Raw genomic sequence first — 8,270 nt, 5'->3', positions numbered from 1 at the left:
TTTATGTGAATTAATGATTTAATGCATGATTATATGATTATATGAATGTAAATAAATGCATGTGTTATGAGTATTAAATGTGAATGTCGGCCCTATTTAGCTTTCAAGGGCATATTTGTAATTTTGGCCCGTAGAGGGCATAAATTGTAATTATATGCAATAAATTGTTGAGACCACATTATTATGTGGAAATATTTGCAGCATGTGGCTCGAGACGGTCCTAGTGAGCAGATTGGCGAAATAGTCACGGTGGGGATTGATACCCAGCTCGGGGTAGCCTGGGGGTATTTTTTGGAATTTAGATAATGTATTGGGGATTGTTAGACATTGGGAAAAATAAATGGTAGTTGATTGGATGACGAGATTAATTGGTGGTTAATAGGAATATTTGAGGAATTAGTTGGAATTGGGAGTGAAATGACCTTTTTACCCGTAGGAGACATTTGAGGATTAGTTAAATTAGAGGGGCAGCGTGGTCTTTTGTCTACGTAATATACTCAGAAATTTAGGAAAACAAAAAAGAAGAAACTAGAAACTAAAGGAACTCTCAGCTCACCCTCTCTCAACTCACGTACTCCCTCTCTTTCACCCTCTCTTTTGTGAAACATTGAAGCTGTAAATTAGAGAAGGAAACAAAGGCAACAGAATAAATATTCTCTGTTTTTCTCTCTTACCTGTATCCCTCTCTCTCTCTTGAGGTTTTTTCCATTTTGCCTTGGTTATCCAGGGTGTTACACCGAGTGTACTCGGGGACTCTTGCCTGGCCCGTGTGTCGAGGGACCCGGGTCTTGGTGGCCTGAGCGTGGTGCCACCGGAGGCCGAGGATGTGGGTGCACTGGCGGCTCTGAATGACCTCCGTCGGGCTGGACAGCCGGGGATGATGCTTCCTTCTCCTCCCTTAGGGGAGGATGTTCCTCTGGCATATCTCCATGCTTACGCGGAGGAGGGTCTTTCCTGGAAGCCCTCTGTTGTTCTCCGTCCAGGTGAGCCTCAACATCTTGTAGTTGTCGTTAGCGTTTTGAATGCCTTGGCATTTTTCCTTGCTGGAAGTGATGAAAGAACGTTGGCTTGATGCTTGTTCTTCCCACAAGCGGCGCCAAACTTTTGACAGTGAGAACTTTTCAACGATGTTAGGTCAGAAAACTCAAAGGTTAGTAAGAAGACAGCTAGATAAGTACTTAGAATAGACTTAAGGAAAAATTACATGCAGATAAACAATGGAGTAAACATTCTTATATTGCTTAATAGCCTGAGTATACAATGAATTTTCCCACCACCATCAATGATGAATTGAGGTTCTATATATAGGTGCTACTCGGGTCAGAGCATAAGCTAGTGATACTTTCGGCTACTGGACTCTCGCCATCTAGGAGCTCTAATGGCTCTTGGTACATTGTGGTCCCAAAGAGACAAGAAGCGGCATATCCAGGCTGTAGGTTGTAGTATTGTCAGAGGAGTGGTGGTCGACTCTAGTATGTATCAGGGGTCTGCCTGTAACGTCCTGCGTTTTCAAGTACCTTTAAACGACTCGAGTCAAGTTTTTTTCCCCGAGTTAAGAATATTATGTTAAATAATATTATATTTGTTTGGAAATTATTCCATGAGTTATTGCTAGCCAAATTATGAATTTTGTGATTTAAAAGTCAAGATAAGACTTTCGGTCCTGGACCGACACAAAAACCCTGATCGGGTAAAAATCTCGGAAAATAAAATGAAAAACTATGGCAAATATATTTTGGGCATAAAATACATTCATAAAAATTAAAGTTTGGTCAAAAATAATAAACCTAAGGAAAAATAGAAATTTTAGGGCATTTTGTGTTAAATGCCTAATTTTACTGAAATGGGGAATTTTATTCCATGAATGGACCTTAGGTTAAATTTTATTGTGTGATTAATTAAATTAAATGTGAGAGACATTTAATCACATTTAATATAATTATTTAGTGTTAAGTTTTGTGTTTAAAACTTAATAAGAGTGAAAAATGTATAGAAAGTCAAATTAGACTTTTCTTCTTAGGAAATAATTATTAACTTTTATTAAAAAAAAAAATGATCATATATATAAGAAATGGGTGGCCGGCCATGTGATAGGTTTTAAGTGGGTGTGAACAAAAAAATTAATTAAGTTTAAATCCCATTTATTTAAATGTTAGGGATAAAGGCAAGTGGGTAAAACACTTGAGTGTTTTTAGGATAGTTTAGAGTTGTATAAACTCTTCCAACCCCTCCCCAAAACCGACCCCCACTCTCCCTCTTTCACTCTCATCTTTTTTTTTTGAAAACTCTCTCTAGTTTTCTCTCAATATTCAACCTCAAGAACACTAAGGAGACTTGGAAGCTAAGCTTTGTCTAGGAAGGGTTTTCCCTAAGGTAAAGTTTCAATAATCTAGAGCTTTGTAAAGTTTTATTCATAGAGTTTCAAATAGCTAATTATCTATGTTGTTGGGGGGAGTTGGTTAGGGTTTTTGAAAGGTTTTGAAGGAGCCAAAGCTAGTAGAAAGGTCCACACCTTAAGCAAGAACACCAAAGAGGTAAAAAGTTTACTTTTATGGTTGTTATTGTATGATTTTTAGTTTTAAGCATTATTTTGTATAGTTAATGCTTGAAGTTTCTTATTGGTGATTTAATAAGGTTATGGTAGTTGTTTTATAATTTTTATGATGCTTGTGTATTGATTTTTGAAAATAGGAACCAAAACCCCCAAGGGTTTTGTAGGAAACCTTAAAACAAAATACATATTTTGAGCTGTGACTTCCAAGGGGTCTAGCATCCACTGTATATTTATTTTGTAAAATTTAATTGTACTGTGATGTTGTTGAGATTGATTACATAATATTGAGCTTTTGAAACACTCAAAAATGTTTAGAAATGAGTAAGTTATGCTATTTCAAAGTTTAGGTAAAAAACTTTTTTTTTCGTATTCTGATTTTCGGAACCAAGTTTGGACAGCCACTGTATAGGTCAAATGAACCCAGTTTTTTCTAAAAAATTTTGTACATATTTTTGGCATAACCTAGTAATCCACTGTAAAATTTGGTAATAAAATACTGAACGGTTTGAAATTTATTAACTGTCAAAGTTTGGAAAAAAATAAGAACTTGAAAATAAGGTCATTTTTACCTCATTGTTGGAAAATGATTTCACCAATCAAAAATGCTCATTTTGACCTAATATTTTACAAAGACCTAAATGGCATACCAAAAATAGAATTGGGAAATTTTGCTAACAATTGGGTAAGTAAATTTCAAGTTATGAACTAACAAAGTATGTAGTTAAAAATGTGAAAAATAAGATTTTCACACTTAGTGCAAAAATGAGATTTTGGAACTTAAGGTAAAAAGTAAAATTTTGCTTATTTCAAGATATAAACTTGGTAAGTCTTGAAAACATATTTTCACTAAAATACCACTTTGAGTTGAGTGTGAATTATTTTTATTAAAGAATTTTTATTCTTTTTAAAAATAAAAGATTTAATTTATTAATAGTTAATAAATTAAAAGAGGGTTTAAAACCTTATATTTTGAGAAAATGATTATGTGAATTATTTTTCTAGTAAGTAAACTTGATTAATTGATTTTGAAAAAAAAAAATTAACTAGTCAAAATGAGAAATTTTTAACGGTTTTCCTAATTAAGACAAATTAGGCTATTTTCTTAAAACGGTTTTTTAGATATTAAAACCTTAAGAAAAATAAAAGGAAAATTAAGAGTTTATTTTCTTTAAAAATAATTAAGGAATTTATTAGTATTTTCTGGATATAATACCGGCTAAAATCTTACATATTTTAACCGACTTGTCAAAAGTGTGGGTTAATAGCGATACCTTTATAGAATAAGATTTTTAGCGGATTGTGGGAAAATACTATTGTGATACCCGAGCCTAGGTATCGAGACCATAGGATAGGTCTCCCCAAGACTTAAGGTTTAGTCTCAAATATTTTGTATGAATTTCCTTAATGGGTTTAAAAACCAAATAAGGATCATTAACCCTTACAAATGATTTTGAAAATGACCAAACTGCCCAAAATAATAATAATGAATTATGAGTGTCATAATTAATCCGAGTATACTATATGGATAACTACAGCTGTTGACGGTCAGAACTCGTCAACTAAGTTAAGTCAGAAAAATTGCAAAGTAAAGATTACCAAAAGAAAAACCTTAGAAATTTAAGTATCAACTCCAAGAACAATTGCAGAAGAACAATGGTGAAATCAGTTTTCATTCACTATGGTGCACTTGCTACAGTCAATTTTCCAACCCCCTTCAAAGAAGAAGAGGGGTTCCCTTTATAGGGGGCTCTAATGGCCCCTGATACATTGTGGTCCATGGGACCAATCTGTGCACAAGTACACTATCAGGAGGGTGGTATCAGATGTAGTGGTGTCGGCTCTGGTACACGGTCAGAGTTCATGGGAGCACCTCAGCTTTTGTACCCGGTCATGACTCCACCACTCGCCTTGTACGGGTGTCAGAGACGTGGTGGTGGTGTAGCCACTCCTCGTACTATTCCTAACCGCCACTATTTGTCGGGTACAGGTGTCAGGCCTGTCCCATGATCCTTGCAGGCATGTACGTACCCCTTTAGAGGTACCTTGTTCGTATTCTTTTTGTCTCTTGTGGGCCACCTCGAACACTGGCATCATGCACGCGGGGCCTTTGGACGAGACCCATTGGGGCGAGGTCACCATATATGCGTAGCCCTTTGGACGAGGCCCTCACGAGATGCCTCTCGCGGGGCGAGGCGTCTAGGTGGCATGCCACACGCGAGGCGCTCTTGGTGAGGCGCGGCTTGAAGGGTGCGAGGCCCTCACGAGATGCCCCCCGCGAGGCTGCTGGGCGCACCAAGACGTTGCACGCGAGACGGTGCGTGCGGCCTAAGCATGGCCGAGCCATGGTCTCATGGGTCATACGGGCCCCCCACAAGATGCCGAGATGATGGCACGGCCTCGCATGGGCGTGCTGAGAGCGAGGCGGGGCCTCGCGCGTGGGCATGGGAGAGGGCCTCACATGGCCTCGCGTGGGCGTGCTAAGTGCGAGGCGAGGACTTGCGCCTGGGCACGGGCAAGGGCCTCGCATGGCCTCGCATGGCCTCGAGCGGCCGAGGCGCGGTCTCGCATGGCCTCGTGTGGCCGAGATGAGACGCCGAGTTGGTGACACACAGACATGGCCTCGCGGGTCATATGGGCGCCCCACGAGACGCTGAGTAGGTGACGACAGCCTCGCGTGGGCGTGCTGAGAGTGAGGCGGGGCCTCGTGCCTGGGCACGGGCGAGGATCTCGCATGGCTGAGGCTATATGAGGATCGGGTGGCTCGGATCGCCTGAGGCTATATATGAGGATGGACCCCCATATTTTCCCTCGGTGGAATTTGAGCATCCACAACTGTATTGGCTAAGCGTAACTGGACTGAACGTTAGAGGGTGAAAACCTGCTGAGTGCTAAGGACTCCAAGTAAGTCAACTTATATTGTGTGGCTACAACATGAAACGACTATTGTATTATATGTTAGTATAGGGACACATGCACATATATACATTATCGTAGAAAGTTTCTTAAAGACGTTAGTCTAGTGAGTGCTGATTTAGAAAATATGAACGGTAGATATCTGTCATATCCTGGCTGATCCCCGTCATACTGCTTGATTTTATTATGTCCGGTTCATTACCGCGACGAGTGGCCAAGAGGTGAGGATTGCTGGTTAAACCTAGGGGCGCCAAAATAAATGGGACCTAGGGGCCCTCATGCTTACTTAATTAGTGAACGGTTAGAACCCGGCAAGTGCTTTGATAAGTTATTCTTGGATAGCAGTCATGAATATTGTCCATTCAGTGAGAGTGCCTAGAGATACTAGGGGTTGCCAGATTGAGTGAGGCTGAACACCCTAGGGGCAACTGCTCACCAGCACCACTGATTAGCATAGAAGTCTCTGTAAAACTGTGTAAATTCGATTACACTCTTCGATAAGTAGCGATGCCCTAGGTAACATGATAGTTACCCTTGATGGGGATATTTATTGGCTAGATCTTAGTGTTGAGACTCAGTTCTTTCTTACAGATTAGCAATTATGTTGGAGGGCGTGTTATGCTCGAATAGTTGGAAATTGTCGAGCGTTGGTCTCGAATAATATTGTGATATGATATATCTGCTTGCTTTGGGATTTTTCTGAGTGCAGGGATATATTTGTTGATAAGATATAGTTGTGATATAATATATCTGCTTGCTCTGGGATTTTCTGAGTGCAGGAATATATTTGTTGATAAGATATAGTTGTGATATAATATATCTGCTTGTTCTGGGATTTTCTGAGTGCAGGAATTTATCTGTTTATAGGAAATAATTTATCATTGGTTATTAGGCATGACCATAAGTTTGCCAGGACACTTTTGCGTTCTTGAAATTGCTTATGTAGGGTCCGGATGGATCCGGAACCCTAATTCTATGCATGCTTTGTTTTAAGGTTGAACTTACTAAGCGTTTTCACTTACCTAGTTGTTTCATGTTGTAGGTAAGAGCAAGGGCAAGGCAGAGCAGTGAGCGTTGGAGTCTACCTTGCAAATGTACATGTGGACCGACCTTTTGGGAAGCCGTTTTATTTTTGGAAATGTTGTGTAATTTTCCTAAACTAGGCTCACTCTACTCTTTATAAAATATGTTCATAACTAAATGTTAAGTATAGCCATACGACTGTTTAAAAAGTTTTTTTATACGGGTTTTTGAGACTTTTTGTTAAATGAAAACATTTATATTTCTGCATTATCGAGTCTTGAAAATTTGGGTCGTACACTGCCAAAGTACTCCTGCAATGGTACCATGTCGTACATCCACTACTTGTCGGGTACGAACCTCATAGGTGTGCTAAGAGGGTACTTGCCATGTACAATTCTTATACAGCCACCACTTGAAGGGTATGGGTGTTGTACACTACCTTGGTTCCTTTTGTCTTATTTTACCTTTCGTACATGTACGTGAATTCCATCCACTCCACCACTTTAATGGGGTGCATTTATGTCTTGAGCTCCTCAATATTTGGCTAAGTAAGCATACTTGGGAATTCCTTTGGAACCTACGTGTGAGGTGCATCTTGCTGGTGGCACCTCCCCCAAATGGGATAGGGTTCTTCAGCGAGCTACATGCCTCAAGAGGTTCAAGGGGATCTGACAAGATGGCAGCGCGCAAGGCATGGAGGTCTGGGCACGCGGCGTGGTGGCAGTGCGCGAGGCGTGGGGGTCTCGCTAGGCACGCGGCGTGGTGGCAGCGCGCGAGGCGTGGAGGTCTCGCTGGGCACGCGGCATGGAGGCAACGCGCGAGGCGCGGCGTGATGGCAGTGTGCAAGGTGTCACGGGCTGACATTTTGACAGCGGAAATACCCGTGCGGCACCTTGACTCCTTTGAGCCAAGGTCAGCCTTCCAACCATTCGAATAACAATGGGCACATTTTTCGCACGGTCGTGTGCCTCTGCACACTTCCGTCTCTCGAACAACTATCGCCGAGTCATGCTCTCAAGCATCTATGAGTGTAATCAGGCATCAAGGCTATCTAGCCAAGACACTCACACTGTCCATAGGTTCTCACTATGGCAAGGCAAATCCCAACACCGATGCTCACCGAGACATTCGCAAGTCAAGGTAGCATGTGTGGCCAAGAGCCAACACCAAGCTAACGTGCCAACACCTCTCATCATACCTCATTCGATACTATCCGATTATCTCATGTCACAGACCAAGGACTTTAATACGTCCATGGTCTAATCCTCAAGGCACCATACCATCTTGCATGTTGGCAGGCCCTCGAGACTGGCTGCCAGACTAGTAGCACACACTGGACCTCTGTCCTGCTCAAGCATAGTGCACCCTCCAATGCTTGCATGCTAACAAGTCCCACGAATGACTTCCCATGCCATCTCGTGTAGAGATTCATGGCCATGGCGTGCCACGACATCTCTCGAAGGTTTGGGCTACGTTCCCTGCAAGCGGCATCCCGGCAAGCCAAGGGAACCGTACCCTTAAACCTTTGGCAGCACACTTCAACGCACTACCAGGGCGGCCCGGTAATGTCCATGAGTACTCCTACTCATGGAGACATATGAGTCCCCTCGTGGTCCTCATATGCCCGCCCTACTAGTCCTCCCAACTAGTAGTAGCTCACTTGACGCACCTACGCCAGGGGGTGGTGGAGAGATGACACCAGGTGCTCCCCCTACAAAGAGCCTTCTGAGCTTTTAGCCTTCTATCAGGAACATATATGATTTTTGCTTGGGAGACATAT

The sequence above is a fragment of the Humulus lupulus genome, chromosome 3 (assembly GCF_963169125.1).
Source record: "Humulus lupulus chromosome 3, drHumLupu1.1, whole genome shotgun sequence".
NCBI classification, from domain to species: Eukaryota; Viridiplantae; Streptophyta; class Magnoliopsida; order Rosales; family Cannabaceae; genus Humulus; species Humulus lupulus.
Note: the sequence above shows the minus strand (reverse complement) of the source record.